The sequence below is a fragment of the Neoarius graeffei genome, chromosome 19, assembly GCF_027579695.1.
Source record: "Neoarius graeffei isolate fNeoGra1 chromosome 19, fNeoGra1.pri, whole genome shotgun sequence".
Classification (NCBI taxonomy): Eukaryota; Metazoa; Chordata; class Actinopteri; order Siluriformes; family Ariidae; genus Neoarius; species Neoarius graeffei.
In genome coordinates this window covers 66,618,740-66,640,030 of record NC_083587.1, presented here as the reverse complement: position 1 = coordinate 66,640,030, position 21,291 = coordinate 66,618,740, and the positions used below count along the sequence as shown (strand labels likewise).

The 21,291-nt window shown below is 45.2% G+C and overlaps 1 pseudogene; it reads left to right on the top strand.

Annotated features, from left to right (window-relative positions):
• The first annotated feature begins 616 nt into the window (after positions 1-616).
• LOC132867652 (uncharacterized) overlaps positions 617-21,291 on the top strand; it is a 143,068-nt pseudogene continuing 122,393 nt past the window's right edge.

Below are 21,291 nucleotides of genomic sequence, written 5' to 3'. Positions count from 1 at the left end.
ACAGCTCAGCCCAGCCGAGTGGCCAGATGCAGCAATGATACTTCTGTCGAAAGTCCTCAACCAGATTCACTGGAAAATGTACCTGAATGTTATTCTGACCTGAAGGAGGTTTTTAGTAAGAATAAGGCTTGTGGCCTACCACCACATCATCTTTACGATTGCGCCATCAATCTCTGTACGTCACCTCTACGCAGCCACATCTACCCTCTTTCCCAGAAGGAGCAAGCTGTCATGGAGGAGTACATCCAGGAAGCACTCAAACAGGGTTACCTTTGTCCTTCCAAGTCACCTGCCTCTGCAAGATTCTTCTTTGTGGAGAAGAAGGGAGGAGGCCTTCGACCTTGCATAGACTTCAGAGGACTAAACCAAATATCTGTAAAGTACCCATATCCTCTTCCGCTGGTTCCCTCTGCATTAACAACTATGTTCTGCAAGAATCTTTTCTAAACATGACCTGAACAGTGCGTACAACCTAATCAGAATCCAAGAGGGTGGTGACGAATGGAAGACTGCTTTCAGCACCACCGCCGGCCATTTTGAGTACCGGGTCATGCCATATGGCCTTTCTTCAGCAACAAGCATCTTCCAATGCCTAATAAATGATGTGCTCTGGGACATGCTGGGGAAGTTTGTAATCGCATACATCGACGACATCCTGATCTACTCTCCTGATGAAGCAAGTCACCTGGAACATGCCAGGTCAGTTCTTAAGTGTCTACTCAGTAATCACCTCTACATTAAAGCTGAGAAATGTGAATTCCATTTGTGTCAGATTTCGTTTCTGGGGTACATCATCAGTGCAGAAGGAGTTAGCATGGATTCCTCCAAGGTGTCTGCCATCACGTCTTGGCCAGTACCTACATCTGTGAAGGGACTTCAACATTTTCTAGGTATTGTTAACTTCTACTGACACTTTATCAGAGGTTTTAGCATCATTGTGGATCCCTTAACTGCCTTGCTTCAGAAGGGACTCAAACGTCTTCACTGGAACCCTGAAGCTGAGGAAGCCTTCTGCTGACTGAAGACTGCATTCACCTCAGCTCCAATCCTGCAACATCCTGACAGATAGACGACGCATGATCACATAAACTCATTCAGCCTGGCCTATGACCAGATGAGCTAGTTAGAATTGGAGGAGGTGTACTTATGGCTGCATGAGATGAACACACATGAACTTGAAAACATACAACATACAAAATACAGTGGGGCAAAAACGTATTTAGTCAGCCACCAATTGTGCAAGTTCTCCCACTTTAAAAGATGAGAGAGGCCTGTAATTTTCATCATAGGTACACTTCAACTATGAGAGACAGAATGGGGGGAAAGAATCCAGGAAATCACATTGTAGGATTTTTAATGAATTAATTGGTAAATTCCTCAGTAAAATAAGTATTTGGTCACCTACAAACAAGCAAGATTTCTGGCTAACACAGACCTGTAACTTCTTCTTTAAGAGGCTCCTCTATCCTCCACTTGTTACCTGTATTAATGGCACCTGTTTGAACTCATTATCAGTATAAAAGACACCTGTCCACAACCTCAAACAGTCACACTCCAAACTCCACTATGGCCAAGACCAAAGAGCTGTCAAAGGACACCAGAAACAAAACTGTAGACCTGCACCAGGCTGGGAAGATTGAATCTGCAATAGGTAAGCAGCTTGGTATGAAGAAATCAACTGTGGGAGCAATTATTAGAAAATGGAAGACATACAAGACCACTGATAATCTCCTTCGATCTGGGGCTCCACGCAAGATCTCACCCCGTGGGGTCAAAATGATCACAAGAACGGTAAGCAAAAATCCCAGAACCACACGGGGGGACCTAGTGAATGACCTGCAGAGAGCTGGGACCAAAGTAACAAAGGCTACCATCAGTAACACACTATGCCGCCAGGGACTCAAATCTTGCAGTGCCAGACGTGTCCCCCTGCTTAAGCCAGTACATGTCCAGGTTCATCTGAAGTTTGCTAGAGAGCATTTGGATGATCCAGAAGAGGATTGGGAGAATGTCATATGGTCAGATGAAACCAAAATATAAATTTTGGTAAAAACTCAACTTGTCATGTTTGGAGGAGAAAGAATGCTGAGTTGCATCCAAAGAACACCATACCTACTGTGAAGCATGGGGGTGGAAACATCATGTTTTGGGGCTGTTTTTCTGCAAAGAGACCAGGACGACTGATCCGTGTAAAGGAAAGAATGAATGGGGCCATGTATTGTGAGATTTTGAGTGAAAACCTCCTTCCATCAGCAAGGGCATTGAAGATGAAACATGGCTGGGTCTTTCAGCATGACAATGATCCCAAACACACCGCCCGGGCAACGAAGGAGGGGCTTCGTAAGAAGCATTTCAAGGTGCTGGAGTGGCCTAGCCAGTCTCCAGATCTCAACCCCATAGAAAATCTTTGGAGGGAGTTGAAAGTCCATGTTGCCCAGCGACAGCCCCAAAACATCACTGCTCTAGAGGAGATCTGCATGGAGGAATGGGCCAAAATACCAGCAACAGTGTGTGAAAACCTTGTGAAGACTTACAGAAAACGTTTGACCTCTGTCATTGCCAACAAAGGGTATATAACAAAGTATTGAGATGAACTTTTGTTATTGACCAAATACTTATTTTCCACCATAATTTGCAAATAAATTCTTTAAAAATCAGACAATGTGATTTTCTGGATTTTTTTTTTCTCATTTTGTCTCTCATAGTTGAAGTGTACCTATGATGAAAATTACAGGCCTCTCTCATCTTTTTTAAGTGGGAGAACTTGCACAATTGGTGGCTGACTAAATACTTTTTTGCCCCACTGTATATCAGTATAATTTCATCAGTCTCATTTATAACCCATTTATAACCCATTTCTCTACACAGGTGTTCTCACGCAGGACAGTGATTGGTCTGTGAAATATCCTGATAATCCGATCTGTGCTGTGAGAGGATTCAGTGTCTCCATTCCCTGCAGTTATTATTATGATCCAACATCAAATCCCAATATTCAGGTGACACAAAAGCTTTGGTGCTCGATGAACTCAAACACAGACAGGTCTTTAAACCCTCCGTATGTTTATGACAGCTCATCAAACACCAGCTCAGACTTTGAGTACGCTGGAGACGACAAATCAAACTGCACTTTATTAATCCACAATCTACAGTTCAGTTATTCTGGAGAGTACAGATTCAGATTTATAACTGCTAATCCTGATGGCAGATGGACAGGTGTTCCTGGAGCGACTCTACAAGTTGCAGGTAAATTTTAATTAAAATAAAAATCCAAATGATTCATGATCTGTATAATTGACTTTCCTCACCTATAGGAATACATTAAATCATTTTGTGGAAATCTTTCTCTTTTGAACAGTGAAAGTAAATTTAACTCCAGCTTTAATTTTTATCAAGAAATCTCATGTAGCTGATGTTTATTATTCAGTAAAACATTTTTATCAGTGAGAGAAATCCTGATTCACTGACGTGGAGTCTTTCCTGCTCTCTGGAAAAGATTTAAAGGTGTCACTAATCAGGCTCAGTGGAAACGGGACCCTTAAACAATGAGACTCGTTAAATCTGATGTGTGATGTCACGTGTACACACAGTTCCTCACAGTTCATGTGGTCTAAGAACAACAAGCTCTTACCTGAATCAGGACCCGTTCTTCACTTTCCTGCTCTAACCGTGAGGGATTCTGGGAATTACACCTGCACTTGGAAAACCAACGAGGCCTCAGGATCTGAAACGATCAGCCTTCACGTCGAGGGTGGGCCCATCTGCTCACAACATTCCTGAACATCTCGAATGATTCCTGAAGGAAATTAAGTGACTTGTGTTCAGTTTAATATTCAATAAATGTTAAATACTGTTGTTTTTAACAAGTGAAAATCCTGATCAATGGTTAATCTGGATCATTGTCTCGGTGTCAGTTGGAGTGATTTTCATCGTCTCAGTCATCGTAGGAGCTGTGATTTACAAGAGGAGGTAAAACTCTGCATATTTTTATGCAACACAATCTATAGAGTCTAAATAAACTGTCTCTCATTTAAAGCATTTGATTTTGTCACATATTGCAAAGTTAACTGTTCATTTAACAATCAACAGCAACTAATGTGTAGTTTGTGCCTCATGAACAGGTTTCTGTGTGATTGCAGGAGTGTCCACACTGAGCAGCAGAAGAAGGAGGATGGTGCTGATATCTACGTGAATGGCCAGAAGGAGGAGGACGGTGATGATATCTAATGCTAATGTGTAACAGCAAAGAGCTGATCACAGTTTCACACGTCACACTCAGCTTAAAGTCTTCGACTCCTGAATTTCCTCTGTGAGCTGAAAAAGAATTTTTTGTAATAGACAACTTCGCTATTTATTACATTTATTGCCATTTCAGCCAAGGAGTAATTTCTAAAGTTAGTTTCGAAGAAATTCTTAATTTCTATAACTTCTATAAGATTTATATATGCTTCTTTAATTTTTGGAGGATGTACTCCAAGTTAAAAAAAATAAATAAATAATAATAATAATAATAATAATAATAATAATAATAATAATAATAATAATTATTATTATTATTATTATTATTATACCTTTATTTATAAGTGTTCTGTATATTCTGTACCCTGTGTCTGACGTTACCACGCCTTTATAGTATTGTGTCTGGCTTCGACACTGTTTCTGTTTTCCTGACCACACCCTGTCTAACCTCTGATATACTGTCTGAGCCTCACCTGACCATTGCCTGTTTTTCTCACGCTGCTTTTAACTGATGATATGGAACCGATTGCTAGCATGCAGTTAGTAAAGCTCTGCCTGCACTTACATGTGCACTTCCTGCACATACCTCCCTTACATGACAATATTACATTCAAATAAAGGGAAAGATTAAAAAAAACCCTAAGATATAAAGAAAGGAAGTAAAAACTATAAGAGTAAATAAATATAACTGTGAAGATATAAAGAAATGAAATTAAGAATCAAGAGCATCAACAAATGCTGAACAATAAAAATGTCCTTTAATGAGATTTAAAAATGTCTACAGGATCAGCTGACCTAATGTTAGGAGGTAAACTGTTCCAAATTTGAGGAGCATCAGAGACAAAGTTTTATCACCTTCACACTTTTGTCTGGACTTTGTAGCAGCAGGAAAGCTTCGGTCAGATGATCATACAGGTCTTGTTGTTAGGGTACTAATAAATCAGATGGATATTCTCGAGCCAAACCGTGTAAAGCTTTAAAAGTAATCTATAAAATTTTTAAATAAATCCTGAATTTAACTGGTAGCCAGTGAAATCAAGCTAAGACTGGGGTAACATTCTCACCAACCCTTGATCTTGTAAGTCGTCTGACTGCAGCATTCTTTACCAACTGGAGACAAGCAACAGAAGAGCTGTTCAGTGTTGTAAATAAAACTTTACAGTAGTCCAGGGGAGATGGAATAAAAGTATGTTTGACTTGTTCTTTGTCTTCAAAGGACAAAGATAATCTAACCTTCAATATCTTTCAATTGATAAAAGCCCAGTTGTACCAGTTTATTAACAGGAGGTTCCCTTCAATTCCAAGATACTGGTTTAATATTATTTGCCAATGAACCCAAGACCTGCTTCACATGAGCAGTATTCTGTTGTGGGCCAAAGACTAAAATTATTGAACACTTAATCACTTAACTCTATTTTGTCAATGTTAAGCTGAAGAAAGTTATCGGACATCCAGTTTCTCATATCATTAATACAGGATAAAGAATTGATGCCTTCACCACATTATTGGGATCCAGAGACAGTTAGATGTGTAAATCATCAGCATAACAGTGGAAGTTAATGTTTTATCCCTGGATGACATGTTCAAGAGGGGCAGCATGGTGGTGTAGTGGTTAGCACTGTTGCCTCACAGCAAGAAGGTTCTAGTTTTGAACCCAGTGGCTGATGGGGGCCTTTCTGTGTTTGCATGTTCTCCCCATGTCTGTATGGGTTTCCTCCACTGTCCAAAGACATGCAGGTTAGGTTAACATGGTGGCTCTAAATCCTCCACAGGAGCGATGTGATGAGACTCCAACCAGACACAGGGCACCAGGATGGATCAGGGAGGTCCAAGGAGCAGAAGAGGTTCAGCATCTCAATCTCAGGATTGACATGTAACTCAGAGAGACAAACAGGGGGAGAGAAAGCACAGGTTGTTAGGTATGCCCAATGTCACCTGATGAGTAGGAACAGTATACATGTGGCAGCAGGGGGCATGGTCAAGCGTCGGTCTGTGAATGGAGGGCAGAGTCTGGGAAGGTAAGTGGCGGAATCACTGCACCTGACAGAAATTAACCTGTGCTTGTGTGTCTTCCCCAGTGACCGTGTCCTATAAGAGGAGAGGGAGCATGGAGGAAGGGGGCTACTCCCGACCTGGATACCTGTGTGTGTGTGTGTGTGTGTGTGTGTGTGTGTGTGTGTGTGTGTGTGTGTGTGTGTATAGTTAAAAGCTGAAAAGCTACAATAAACAAGTTTTGAGAACTCAGTTCTGGCCTGACGTGCTTCTGTGCTCCACCCACCTAGAACACTTGCTACAGTGGTGCTGAACTCCGGGACACCTGCTGCCGGTGGCTGAGGGCCGACAACCGCGACGCTGAGGAGATCATCAATCTGGTGGCGCTGGAGCAATTCGTCGCTCGACTTCCAGAAGGAATCGTGGAGTGGGTCCAGTGCCATCGCCCGGCGTCGCTGGATCAGGCCATTGAGCTGGCAGAGGACCATATGGCGGCCGTTCCAATGGCAGGACAGCATGTCTCCCCTTCTCTCTCCCCCTCTCTCTCCCCTTCTGTTCCTCTCCCTCGCCCCATTCCCCCACCACCGAGGCGGGGGCCGGCTCCACCCCAGCCGGCCCGCCGCACCCGCGGTGTCCTACCATTTCCTACTTCCGTGTCTGTGTCCTCCCCCCCTCAGGTGAGTGATATCCGGAACACCAGTGCAGAGAGAGAGCCCGGGCCGGTGTGCTGGCACTGTGGGGAGCCGGGGCTCCTCCAGCATCAGTGCTCAGCGATGGAGGTGGGCGCGGTGGTCCGGATCCCTGACACGCCAGGAACCGCCCTCAATTGGGCTGGAGCATATCGCATACCGGTGAGTATCCAAGGGGATACGTATCAGGCTTTGGTGGATTCCGGCTGTAATCAGACCTCAATCCACCAAAGCCTGGTGCAAAACGAGGCATTGGGGAGAGCACAATTGGTGAAGGTGTTGTGTGTGTACGGGGATGTTCACAACTATCCTTTAGTGTCGGTCCACATTCTGTTTCGAGGGGAGAAATTTAGAGTTCAGGCGGCAGTTAATCCTCGCCTCACCCACTCTATAATTTTGGGGACTGATTGGCCGGGATTTCAGGATTTAATGATGCACTTAGTGAAGAGTGAGTCCTGCCGTAGTTTAGCGGGGGGAGGTCCCAGAGTGGCATTGGTGGGAGCAGCTGTCACAGAGCCGTCTACATCATCATCGCATCAGAGTGAGGAGCAGCAGTCTCCTCCTCCCTCTCTCGGGGAATCCCTCACGGATTTTCCATTAGAGCAATCGCGAGACGAGTCTCTGTGGCATGCGTTTGACCAAGTGAGAGTAATCGATGGTCAAACGCTCCAGCCAAATGCCACCCCGTCCTTCCCCTATTTTTCCATTATTAAGGATAGGTTATACCGAGTGATGCACGACACTCAAACTAAGGAACAAATAACCCAACTTTTGATCCCAAAGAGCCGCCGGGAATTGGTATTCCAGGTGGCTCACTTTAATCCCATGGCTGGACACTTAGGGCAGGATAAGACACTAACCCGAATAATGGCCCGGTTCTATTGGCCAGGGATTTGCGGCGATGTCCTTAGGTGGTGTACGGCATGCCGCGAATGCCAGTTAGTAAATCCAGCGGCCATCCCAAAAGCGCCTTTGCGCCCTCTACCATTAATTGAGACCCCATTCAAAAGAATTGGGATGGATCTCATCAGGCCATTAGATCGGTCAACACGAGGGTATCGCTTTATTTTAGTTCTGGTGGACTATGCAACGCGATATCCGGAAGCGGTGCCGCTCTACAATATCTCCACACGTAGTATTGCAGAAGCGCTCTTCCACGTTATCTCCCGAGTCGGAATCCCCAAAGAGATTCTGACTGATCAAGGCACTACGTTCATGTCACGCACACTGCGTGAACTGTATGGGTTACTGGGAATCAAGCCGATCTGCACCAGCGTTTATCACCCACAAATGGACGGCTTAGTCGAACGGTTTAATCGCACCCTCAAAAACATAATGAAAAAATTTGTAAACGAGGACGCACGTAACTGGGATAAATGGCTCAAACCCCTGCTTTTCGCAGTGTGAGCGGTCCCTCAAGCCTCCACGGGGTTCTCCCCATTTGAATTATTATATGGGCGTAAGCTGCGCGGCATCCTAGATGTGCTGCGGGAAAATTGGGAGGAGGGACCTTCCCCATGCAAAAATGAAATTCAATACGTTATTGACCTGTGCGCAAAACTCCACACACTCACACACCTAACCCGGGAAAATTTGCGGCAGGCTCAAGAACGTCAAGTCCGCCTGTACAACAGGGGCATGTGCCTTAGGGAATTCACACCGGGAGACAAAGTACTCGTGTTATTGCCCATGTTGATCTCTAAATTAATCGCCAGGTGGCAAGGACCCTTTGAGGTCACACAGCGAGCTGGGGACATCGACTATGAGGTGAGGCGAATGGACAGGGGTGGGGCGTTACAGGTATACCACCTCAATCTGTTGAAATGTTGGAGTGAGGAGGTCCCTGTGGTGCTGGTGTCAGTGGTTCCCGAGAAGGCGGAGCTGGGTCCGGAGGTTCAAAAGGGAAAATTGGCATCACCCACTGCTCCGGTCCCCTGTGGAGCCCACCTCTCCCCGACCCAGCTCACGGAGGTCGCCCGGTTGCAAACAGAATTTTCTGATGTGTTCTCACCCCTGCCCGGCCACACCCACCTCATAGAACACCACATTGAGATGCCCCCGGGGGTGGTAGTGCGCAGCCGCCCTGACAGACTGCCTGAACACAAGAAAAAGGTGGTTCGGGAAGAAATCGAGACCATGCTCGAAATGGGCATTGTCGAGGAGTCCCACAGTGACTGGAGCAGTCCGGTGGTCTTGGTTCCCAAGGCCAACGGGTCAGTCAGGTTCTGTGTGGACTATAGAAAAGTCAACGTGGTGTCTAAATTTGACACATACCCAATGCCTCGTATCGACAAGTTGCTTGATTGACTAGGCACGGCTCATTTTTATTCGACACTGGATTTGACAAAGGGATATTGGCAGATCCCCTTGACTCCACTTTCCCGAGAGAAAACGGCCTTTTCCACACCATTTGGCTTGCACCAGTTTGTTACACTTCCGTTTGGGCTGTTTGGGGTGCCCGCTACGTTCCAGCGGCTTATGTATAGGGTCCTCCCCTCCCTCACCACCTATGCGGCCACATACTTGGATGACATTATTATTTAAAGTAATGACTGGCTGCAGCACCTAAAACACCTGAGGGCCGTCCTGGGGTCGCTGAGGTGAGCGGGTTTCACAGCCAACCCAAAGAAGTGTGCGATTGGGTGGGTGGAAGTACGGTATCTGGGCTTACACTTGGGCAATGGGCAGGTGCGTCCCCAAATCAATAAGACAGCAGCGCTTGCAGCCTGCCCGAGGCCCAAGGCCAAAAAGGGGGTGAGGCAGTTCCTGGGGCTGGCTGGCTATTATCGTACGTTTATACCTAATTATTCGGACGTCACCAGCCTGCTGACTGATCTCACTTAAAAGGGGGTACCAGAGCCGGTCCAGTGGACGAAGCAATGCCAGCGGGCTTTCTCTAAGGTAAAGGCTGCACTGTGTGGGGGTCCACTGTTACACTCCCCTGACTTTTCTCTCCCCTTTATTTTACAGACGGACACATCGGACAGAGGGCTGGGGGCTGTTCTGTCCCAGGAGGTGGAGGGGGAGGACCGTCCAGTGCTGTACATCAGCTGCAAGCTGTCTTTGCACAAGGGCAGGTACAGCACCATAGAGAAGAAATGCCTCACCATCAAGTGGGCGGTTCTCACCCTCCGCTACTATCTGCTGGGGCGCCCTTTCACCCTCTTGTCGGACCACGCGCCCCTGCAGTGGCTCCACCGCATGAAGGATGCCAATGCACGGATCACCCATTGGTATCTGGCACTCCAGCCGTTTAAGTTCGAGGTGGTCCACGGGCCGGGGCGCAGATGGTTGTGGCGGACTTCCTCTCCCGTCGGGGGGGGGAGGGAGTCGGCTGCAGGCCAGACAGCTGCCCAGCCTGAGTCGGGTGGTGGGGGTATGTGGCAGCGGGGGCGTGGTCAAGCGTCGGTCTGTGAATGGAGGGCGGAGTCAAGGAAGGTAAGTGGCGGAATCACTGCACCTGACGGGAATTAACCTGTGTTTGTGTGTCTTCCCCAGTGACCGTGCCCTATAAGATGAGAGGGAGCGCGGAGGAAGGGGGCTACTCCCGACCTGGATACCTGTGTGTGTGCGTGCATGTATAGTTAAAAGCTGAAAAGCTACAATAAACGAGTTTTGAGAACTCAGTTCTGGCCTTCTGTGCTTCTGTGCTCCACCCACCTAGAACACTTGCTACAATACATTTTGTGCCGAGTACAAGCAGGGACTCCGGCAAAACTAACTATGACAGCATAACTTAAAGGGGAGAGCCAGAAGGTAACACTGGCATGAGGGAGCCCCGGGACATAAAGCAGCCAGCCACTACACTGTCAGCAAACTCGAGTGAGCAAGCGAGTGGGGACTGACAGCATCCATACATCCCAGTTTACCAAAACACTCTGAGGATCCTCCAGATCTACTCCTTTACCTCATAAACACCATTAACACAAGGCCTGACTAAACAGATATGTTTTCAGCCGAGATTTAAACACTGAAACTGTGTCTGTTTTCCAAACACTACTTGGAAGGCTGTTCCATAGTCCTGCGTATGTGTTATCTCACTGAATGAGATTTACACTTCATAAAAGTGAAGTCTGTTGATTCATGAATTTTGTTGCCAGTTAAAAAACAAAACAAACAAACAAAAAAAACCGCACAGTTTGATTGAGATTTTTATTGTCATGAATGAAGTACAAAGTTAATAGACAGGTAAAAACTGCAATTTGTGTTAGCTTTTATTTAGATTCATAGAAGTACATTTGAATCGAAGTTTCAGTAACATTTCTGCATTAAAGCTGTACTGCCTTTCAGATTTTTCAGATTTTTTTTTTTTACAGTTTAGGTCATAAAAAGAATTTTCTCTGACACTCAATTATTTCTGTTTAGTGGACCGAAAGCTACTGAATTTGAATCACAGACTTCCAATTTTATTTATTTATTTATTTATTTATTTTTAATAGAACAATTAATGAAATTTGGGTCATGTGGCTCTAAATTCTCTGCTATTTTTTCCTGCTTCACCATGACCAAATTCAAGAGACTATGTTATGCATCATGTGGTGGGCTTTCCCCACTGGCACAAAGCATTGTGGGATTCAAATTTGAAAGAGGAGAGAAAAATGGAGGATGTGAGTGTGCGAATGAAAGATGAAAGACCGACTACAGTAACAGAAAGTGAGAAGAAAATATGTTATATTGTGAAGGAAAGGAAATGCAGGACCAAACTAATAAATATCGGCGGTCTGTGAGCACCTCAGTGTGATCAGCTGTTCGTTTAGCGACGGAATGATGGAACTGTCAGTGCACGGTCAAAAGGTAAATCTGTAGATGGCATACAAATCAAAGGTGAACCTGTAGATGACATATGAAGGGGAGTGAATACCGATGCACATGTAACGGTTAAAGAATGACAAATATTTTTGTAACCTTTCATTTTATATTTTGTGGTTCTGTGAGTTTTATTTCACCAAAATCTTGTATTGTTCATAGTAGCTTATAGGTATTGGGAGATTTATTTGTTGTGTAACTGCGCCCTCTGTTGGATGGTGGCGGCTATAGGCTGCATTTTTGCGCCCCTTTCTCAATCTGCATTCTACGAGACAGAGAGGTACGTGTCCACAGCAGTGCAATGTAAACTTGAAATATACCTGTTGTAACTTTAGTTTGGGTGCACATGATAACTTGTACATGCATTTCATGATGAGTGCACATAAATTTAGTTGTGTTGTGTCGAGAACATTGATGTTTTAAGCACTTTAGAGATTGTTAACATAGCTAACCTCGTGGTTTGTTTTGCTGTATGCTAGTGCTCGCCATTCTATCTTCGTGTGATATAGCCCAAATGTTTTAATTGTCCTTTTTCTTATGTTAGGCTGACTCATTCTGTGAAGATAGAAACCGGAATATTTGTTCTCATGTGAATTTGTACAGATTAAAGTGCCATAAAGAACATCAGCTTCCTGTCTTCAGTCAGCACCAGAACACAACGCAGGTAGTCGGCGAAGTGCAGAGCGCGCCAGCTACATTGGTGCCATGACCCGGATATCTTCACTCTAGATCATCGTCAGGGTGATCGCCGGTGGTTGTTGTGAAAAGTTGGAAGCTCTTCAGGACATGGACAAGTACTTGGCTACTGTAAATGTGTAAATTGTATCTCTTAATTGCCTATCTCACCTAGTATTATTTTACATTGTGATTTTTTTTCTTAGCATTTTTCTTAGCATTTATTAGTAATTCATATATTATTACCATAGTCTAATACATCACAACTTTTGCAAAAATGACTAATGGTAGGTAGGGGCAGGCTTATGAGTGGGGTGGAGTGCATGCCAATTAAAGGTGCTGGTGCACTAGGCAAACCTGTACTCTCGTCCACACGCTTACACACTGATGCACATTCCCCTGCACTGCACATGCCGAGGTTAGGGGATGATTCAGATATTGGGAGCGGTGTTAGTCCATTGTGCCTCCCTGTATCTTCATACACTCACACATGCACAGATGAGCATTCTCCACGTCAGCCAGTGTCTAGTCCTGATGCGAGTTCCTCAGACCTAGGGAATCTCATTACACAATTAGCATACGAAATAGGAGAGAACATTGCTAGCCAACTAAACAGATATATTGGTAGCGCAGATAGGCAAACCACTCCTACACCAAGCCTGAATTTAGGACATGGACAGTCTGACTTAAACATGACTGGAGTAAAGTTAGTTATGAAGACAGATGTCAAAGAGCCGCCGTACTTCAGGGAAGATGGAACAGACAAACACACAGTGCATGAGCGGGAGGAAATTATGAGCGTTTACCTGAATAAGAGGGGTATCCCCCCCACAAGAGCATTCCAAGGAGATAATGTCAAGACTAATGGGAAAGGCTAGAGACATTGTTAAAGTTACCCTGTACAGCATGCCATCACTGCGGCCAGCCGAAAACACCAAGCTCGTCTTTGATATCCTGAAACAACATTTCAGTGAGGTAACCTACTCCTCAATGCCTCTAGCAGATTTCTATAACACTCTTCCTATGGCTGGAGAAAGTCCCATGGACTACTGGATATGTTTGAATAAGGCTGTGGATGTCGCGGATGAGTGTCTGAGAAGGCAGGGGCGAAACAATGAGGACCCCTCTCATGAAGTCACAATGATGCTAGTGAAACACTGTCCTGACCCTGCTCTTGCAAGTGTCCTAAAGTGCAAAGCATCAGAGAAGTGGACAGCCAACGAGATTCAGGAACACCTCATCGAACATCAGAGAGAGGTCAGAACAATGTTTCAAGCCAAATCTTACTGGCCAAAGAACATTGGTGCACATGCTCAGACTTCAGTGATAGAGACAGTCATTGCTAACACCACCAATCTTACCTGCTACCCAAAGTCAATGGGGCCTTCATCCTCTCCTCAGACTGAGAGCATATGCGTCCAGTCTCTCATTGGTTTGTTGAACCATGTGCTGGAGCAGCAGGTCCAGATAGCAGCAGTCACTCCACCCAGCAGGGGGCCAGTAGCCATTGTTCAGAGTAGATGTAGAGTCTGTCAGTCTGCTGAACACTCAGCTACTGTGCACTGTAGACAGGCAAACCTCTGTATGGGCTGTTACAAGCCCGGCCACTGGAAGAGGGAATGCCAACAGTGCCAGCCAAGAATTAACACCCATCCACAACCACAGCCACAGCCAGCCCAAGCACGGCCTGACCAGGAGAGAAGTGGAGCAAGTTTAAACTAGATGGCTTACATACGGAGAGGGGATGTGTGAGCGTTAAAGCATCGACCCTTGAAGAAAGTGAAGAATTAAAGGAGATGTATGTCAATGTTTGTAAAGCAATGTCAGATAATTGTACAGTAATTGTTCAGAATATTCACACAATCGAGATGTTCAGTGAGTTATTTCACACACCAGTGCCAGTTAATGGCCGTGCTCAGTTACAAGGGCTCCTTGATACAGGGTCAATGGCCTGCATGATAAGTGAAGAGGTAGAGCAGAGATTGCTATCAGATAGCATCCTGACCCAACAGCAGGAACTTCCACAGCGCATCATCCTTGTTGGCTGTGGAGGAGTACAGGTGAGCCCTAAGTGCATGTATGACATGGAACTGAGTCTGTATGGGGTGAAGTGCACGGTCCCAGTCCTTGTGGTCACTGGCCAGAAAGATAACATCATTGTAGGCATCAACATGCTGAAATATGTGCTGTACCATTTAAACCTCACAAGATGGAGGGGTGAAGATGTGCCGGAAAAGGTCAGGACAGTGATGCTAACCCAGGCAGTGACTCTCCTCCTCAAACAAGAGTACCTACTGTGGGGTAGACTGCCAAGTAATGTGCCCAAGTAATCTGGGAGCACAGTTATTGTGGAGCCTACCACCTCCAGGTGTGTGCCTCAGGGCATCATGGTGGGGAGAGTGGTCACACCGCTATGGGGAGATGGCTGGATCCCCATGAAAATCACCAACATTTCCGACAAACCACATACCTTAAGAAAGAATAGCAAGCTGGTGGATGCCTCTCCTTGTGTTGCGGCTGAAGACCTCACACTGTTCTAGGGTTCCTCTCAGAGTGACAATGGCTCTGTTAAAGTGACTCATGTGAAGCAGGATGACAGCACTGACCTGAAAGACAGGCTGCAGAAGTCTGGTCTTGGAAACTTCAACATTGACCAATGTGAAGCGAGCCCCTCCACCAAGCTCCAACTCATGACATTGCTTGAGAAGTATCATGATGTTTTCTCAAGGCACAATCTAGACTGTGGATAAGCCAAGGGATTTGTGCATAGAATCTGCCTCACTGACGACCATCCATTTCATCTTCTGTATCGTAGAGTGCCACCAGCACACTATCAAAGGCTGCGTCAAGTTCTCACCGAGATGGAAGAGCAGGGAATCGTACAGAAATCAATGAGTGAATATGCTTCCCCACTCGTGATGGTTTGGAAGAAAAATGGCAATCTTCGTATATGCACCGACTTCAATGGCTGAATGCGAGAACCATCAAGGATTGATCATTTGCCCCATCAATTGGACTGCTTGGCTGCCCTTGGTGGTAATGTGGTCTTCAGCACCATGGGCCTCACATCTGGTTTTTATAACCTGTCCATGCACGAGGAAGACAAGAAATATACTGCCTTCACAACACCACTGCATGAGTATAACAGAATGCCGCAGGGGCTTTGCAACAGTCTAGCGTCCTTCATGAGGATGATGCTGAGCATATTTGGTGATCTAAACTTTAGCAGTCTCTTGTGCTACTTAGATGACCTCTTGATTTTTGCTCCCAATGAACAGCAGGCCTTCAGCAGGTTGGAAGTTGTTTTCCAGAGGTTGCAGGAGCACAACCTGAAGTTGAGTCCGAAGAAGTGCCATCTGGTAAGGAGGTCCGTGAAGTTCCTCGGAGACATTGTTGACAGTGACGGTGTTGCAGATGACCCAGAGAAGGTTGAGGTCATCGCCAACATGTCGAAGAGGGCTTTGATGGAAGATGATGGCTGCACACCTTCAGTCCGCAGAGTGAAGTCATTCCTGGGAATGGTATTTTATTACCAGCACTTCATACCACATTGCTCCTCCATCGCAAAACCCCTGTTCGCCCTCACAGCTGGCCAGAAATGGCAAAGAAAGGCCAGAAAGTACACTCAGAATCCAGGAGTCTACAGAAAGCTCAAACCTGCAGACTGGACCCCTGACTGTGACTCTGCTTTCACCAGCCTCAAGGAGAAGCTCCTGAACTGTGTGGTCCTCACCCATCCAGACTTCTCTAAGCCCCTGGTTCTGTCCGTTGATGCGTCTCTCGACGGCCTTGGGGCAGTTCTGTTGCAGATACCAGAAGGGGAGACAAAGGCACGCCCGATCGCCTTTGTGAGCAAGACCCTCTCTGGCTCACAAAACAGGTATCCTGCCCACCGCCTAGAATTCTTGGTGCTCAAATGGAGTGTTTGTGAAAAATTCAGTCACTGGTTGAAGGGCCACACTTTTACAGTGTGGACTGGCAATAATCATTTAACTTATATAATGACAAAGCCAAAACTTGATGCTTGCGAACAACAGTGGGTGGCAAAGCTTTCCCCATACACATTCAGTATCAAACACATCCCTGGGGTAAAGAACATCATGGTGGATGCCCTCAGTAGAGACCCTTTTGCCAAGTCAGTGAGCCACAGGTTGATCAGTGAGCTGTATGAAGGTCTTTTGGCTGAAGCAGAGGGAACAAAGGAGGAGAAAGTCCAGGATGTCTTCCATTGCAAGGTCCAGTGTCTCCGGGCAGAAGATGCAGGCTGTTGTGCGACCATAGACGTCACTCAAGACAGGCTGGCTGGCAATCAAGAACCCTCACATGTGAGGTCTGCCTGTGAAGCTCGCATAGAGTGGGAAAAGGGGGCAGAGATCAGAGCAATGCAGTTTCTCAAGGCTCTTCCCCAGGTGGTGCCCTCAGAACAGGACACACCTCCAGCTCTCTCCATCGGTGAGCTTAGGCAAAGCCAGGAAATGGATCTGGTTATCAAGGAGGTCCTGCCGCTCGTTCAGAGGGGTGAGCCACCACCTAGGCGAGGGAGAAGTGGGTTAACTCCTACGGCCCAGACACTGTGCAAGCAGTGGCACCACCTAAAAGTCCAGGATGGGGTTCTATATAGGGTAACCAAAGACCCATTAACCTTCCTCTGGTGTTAGCTTTCTGTTATTATCTCTTATGTTAACGGGTCAGTTTTGACCCGTGTCTTAAATCAGCCATAAAATACCCTAAAAACAATTATTTATCATCCAATTTGTTTCTTACCTCTTGGCTACCTTGTTAGGCTCCCTTATCCATGAAAAGATTGGTTTTAATATTTTTGTTGTGGCCCCCTGGGCCTTTCTTTTAACAGCATATCCCTCATTTTCAATATGAAAAAGTGGTCAAATGAACCTCAAGAGAATAATGTAAACAAATAAAAGGTTGTTCTGTTACCTGACTATTACTGAGGGGTATTAGATCACATCTCTTAAATGTTCAAAAAAAAAGAGTTTAATTTTAATATTATCAACTATAGTAACATCTATGGTGTTTCGGGTCAATTTCGACCCATATATATTTAATTCAAGAAAAGGGCAAAAAACAAGTCTTTTTTTTCTCTGTTGACTATCACTGGCCTCATTGCTGGATCTGTACACTCCAGCAAGGAGAAGAACACCAAGGTAGGCATCCAGGCATGCCCAGATTTTTATGCCATATTTGCCTGGCTTACTGGGCATGTACTGTATTGCCAGAATGGGCATTTTCCATGGAAAGGGAGAAAACATTCATCTATTGTCACCTCTGGCCCTGGGTTGAACATCAGTGGAAGGAGTTGCACCCATCTCTCCCAGACATCCCTGATGGGAGCAAGCTTGTCAGATTTTGCTCTGGTGTCTCTGTTGTCAAATCTGAGGACTTTTGATATCATTTGAAAGGTCTGAAGTGACATTGTTGCCCGGAAAATATTCCTGCCTGTCGATGCATCCCAGAGACTATCAGTGGCCTCATTGCTGGATCTGTACACTCCAGCAAGGAGAAGAACACCAATGTAGGCATCCAGGCATTCCTCATCAATGTCATTCCACATGTTGCCATGGACTTTTTTTCCTTCAAGGTTTGTCATAGCAATTATGAATTTTTTTAGTGACAATGGCATAAACAGATCAAAACATGACTTGATGTCACTCTCGTCACCGCAAACCTTGTGATCCCAGGGGTCATTTTGATGACATTTGCAGCAGCTGTCCTGCCATGTACATCAGGAGGTACTGAGCTCCAACAGATGTTGCCACTTTTGGATCTGAATGTTTCAGCAGGAGCAGCTTCAGCACCGGTGACCTCCTCATCAGACTGATCAGATGTGTCTGTGTCTTCCAGTTGAAACACCACATCATCTTCCTCCTCAGAGACCTGCTCATCTCCATTGCTATACTGCTCTATGTCCTCTGCCTCATTATCAGCAAAGATATGATCCAGAGCTTGGCTTACATTCAGTCCTCTTCTCATTGTTGCATGCTGTAAATTGGAGATGTGTACTCTGCAAGTCACCAACTCTAAACTCAATTGGCCTTACATGCCTGGACATGTCTGTCTTTGTTTGTTCTGTCAAACAGGCAAAGAGAAAAGCCCCTGACTGAAGCTCAAGTGGTTGGAGGAAGAGCTGGCTGTAGGCTGTTGGCTGATTGTGTGTTTATGATTTCAGTTTTGGCATTTATTATTGTTTTATAATCTTATATTGTAGCTGGGTCGAAATTGACCCTAACAACACAAAGGTCACAATTTTCACCAGAGCATTTTATAATTTAGTAAAAAATTTTTTTTGGATTTTATTTTGTTTAAATAGAAGTTCCTGACAAAGTCAAAAAGTCTTGATGCAATAAATAAATTTATGTAGTACTTTTATGCATGCTAAACCTAAAAACAGGTTGGTGCCGACCCGAACACTAGAGGAAGGTTAAGTGGAGAGAAGAGGTACCAGTTTGTGCTACCTATTAGCTTGAAGGCCAAGGCTCTCGCTGGTGTGCATGATCTTGCTGGGCATCAAGGGCAAACTAGAATAGCGCATTTCGCCCGATAGCGCTTCTTCTGGCCGCAGATGGGAAGAGACATCAAGGAGTATGTGAAGTGCTGCCAATGCTGTATCCTTGCGAAGACCCCTGAACCAGCTGCCTGGGTTCCCTTGGAGAGTATTCACACTTTGGCACCCATGGAACTGGTGTGTATTGATTTTTGGAGTGCTGAGGACAGTAAACAAAGATCTGTTGACATGTTGGTCATAACAGACCACTTCACAAAATTGGCTCATGCGTTCCCCTGCATCAACCAGACTGCAAAGCAAATAGCAAAGAAATTATGGAATAACGTGTTCTACATCTATGGTTTTCCAGAGCGAATACATTCCGATCGGGGAGCCAATTTTGAAAGTAAACTCATTGCTGAACTCCTCAGCCTCGCGGGGATTACAAAAACACACACAACAGCATACCATCCCATGGGAAATGGGCAAACTGAAAGGTTCAATAGGACGCTTGGCAGTATGTTGCGTACCCTACCACTAGCAGCCAAACAACACTGGGCCCAACAGATACAGACTTTGACCTTTGCTTATAATGCCACCATTCATGAAACAACTGGATATCCTCCATTCTACTTGATGTATGGTCGAGTCCCCAGACTCCCAGTAGATATGGTCTTCAAACAAGTCCTGAAAGATCCAGTCATGGTGAATTATAAGACCTATGCAGAAAAGCTGATTGCGAACCTCCATGTGGCTGCTGGCATAGCTCAAGCTACGACAAGAGAGTCCGTGGAACCCACTTGAACATTGGCGACCAAGTCTTGCTGGCCAATAAAGTGGAGAGAGGGAAGAGGAAGATAGCGGACAAGTGGGAGCCCACCATGTATACCATCATAGACCGGAAGCCTCAGACTCACGTTTACAAAGTTGGGGATGAGAGTGGAAAGACCAAAGTCGTCCATTGGAACCTGATGTTGGATGTGAGCTTCTTACCTGTCCCAGAAAAAAGCAGGGAGGAGCTGGATGAAGATGCCTCAGATGTAGATAGTGAGTTCCAGCCTCCATCTGTTGATGCTTTGAGTGGCCTGGCAGTAGACTCTTCTGAGAACCATACCTGCTTGTGGTTAAATGCATCATCTGAGGCTGTGTGTGAGTCAATGGGAGAAGCTGATGAGTCCAAGGTGGAGAATGAGACAGCCCCCTCTCTGTCCAGAGACTCTGCTCAACTGACACCCACCAGAACCCAGTCTGACAAGGTCAGAGGTCAAGACAAAAAGGAAGACTCACCTGTGGAAAACTTACCTGGCTCCAGTGTGCCCCCTGCCTCACACATGACCGACACTGACTCTGACTTCCCAACTGATGTTTCTGACTTAGGCGAAACCCCTAATGTCACCTCACCTGTTACTATGACTGATAGTCAGACACCCACACAAGCACAAGGGCCTGAGACACAGGTAGTCAGGACATGTACTGGCAGGGTTGTTGAGGCAGTTAATCGCCTGATAGAGAACATGGTGCAGAAACCACTCACCAAGGGTTTTGTTGAAGGAGTCAATAGAAGGTCACTGTCTTTACTCACCCTATTTCAGATAGAAGGAAAAGTAGAGACTTAAGTGCTGTGATATACTTTTCTTTATTACTTTTCTTTATCATGTGTAGTTTGACTTGAGCAATGAGATGTTCATATGGGAGGGAAAGTGTTCCAAGATTTTGTATGGTGTAAAAGGCATCATACTCACTAGAAGAGGCAGTAGTCTGATCAACTACTGTTTTCTTTCAACTTACTTTTTAAGTAGCTTTATATGCTGTGTATGGGAAAGTCCCCAGAGTTATCTTGGACCAAGTGAACATGAGCCTTGTTTTGTATCTTTTGTTTATTTTTTACCCTCTATGCATTAAAGATTTTGGCGAAATTAAAGAGGGGTGAATGTAACAGGTTAAAGAATGACAAATATTTTGGTACTCCCAATGCCAGGTTTAAAATGTAATGTGTTCATTGGAATGTTTTCTTGTATGGTTTAATGTTCAATGGCACTGAGCAGCAAGAAGTAAAGCACGTGCATTTTTCATCATGCATGTTACTGTATGTGTTGGCTAGCCAAAGGTGGTTTACTTCATGTTGCATAATGTTAAATGTAAAAGCTAAAAGCGATTAGTTAATGACAGAAATAACATGCAACATGACACATACATATACAGATGCTACACATGAGCCTAATGCGATGTATTTATTTTCCATGATAATTCTTCTGTATTTTATTTTCTGGTTTTGACATACTATTAGATAGTACGGAGTCTGCATTCTACGAGACAGAGAGAGGCTCACTCATTATGTGATGATAGAAACCAGAATCTTTGTTCTAATGTGAATTTGTACAGATTAAAGAGTGT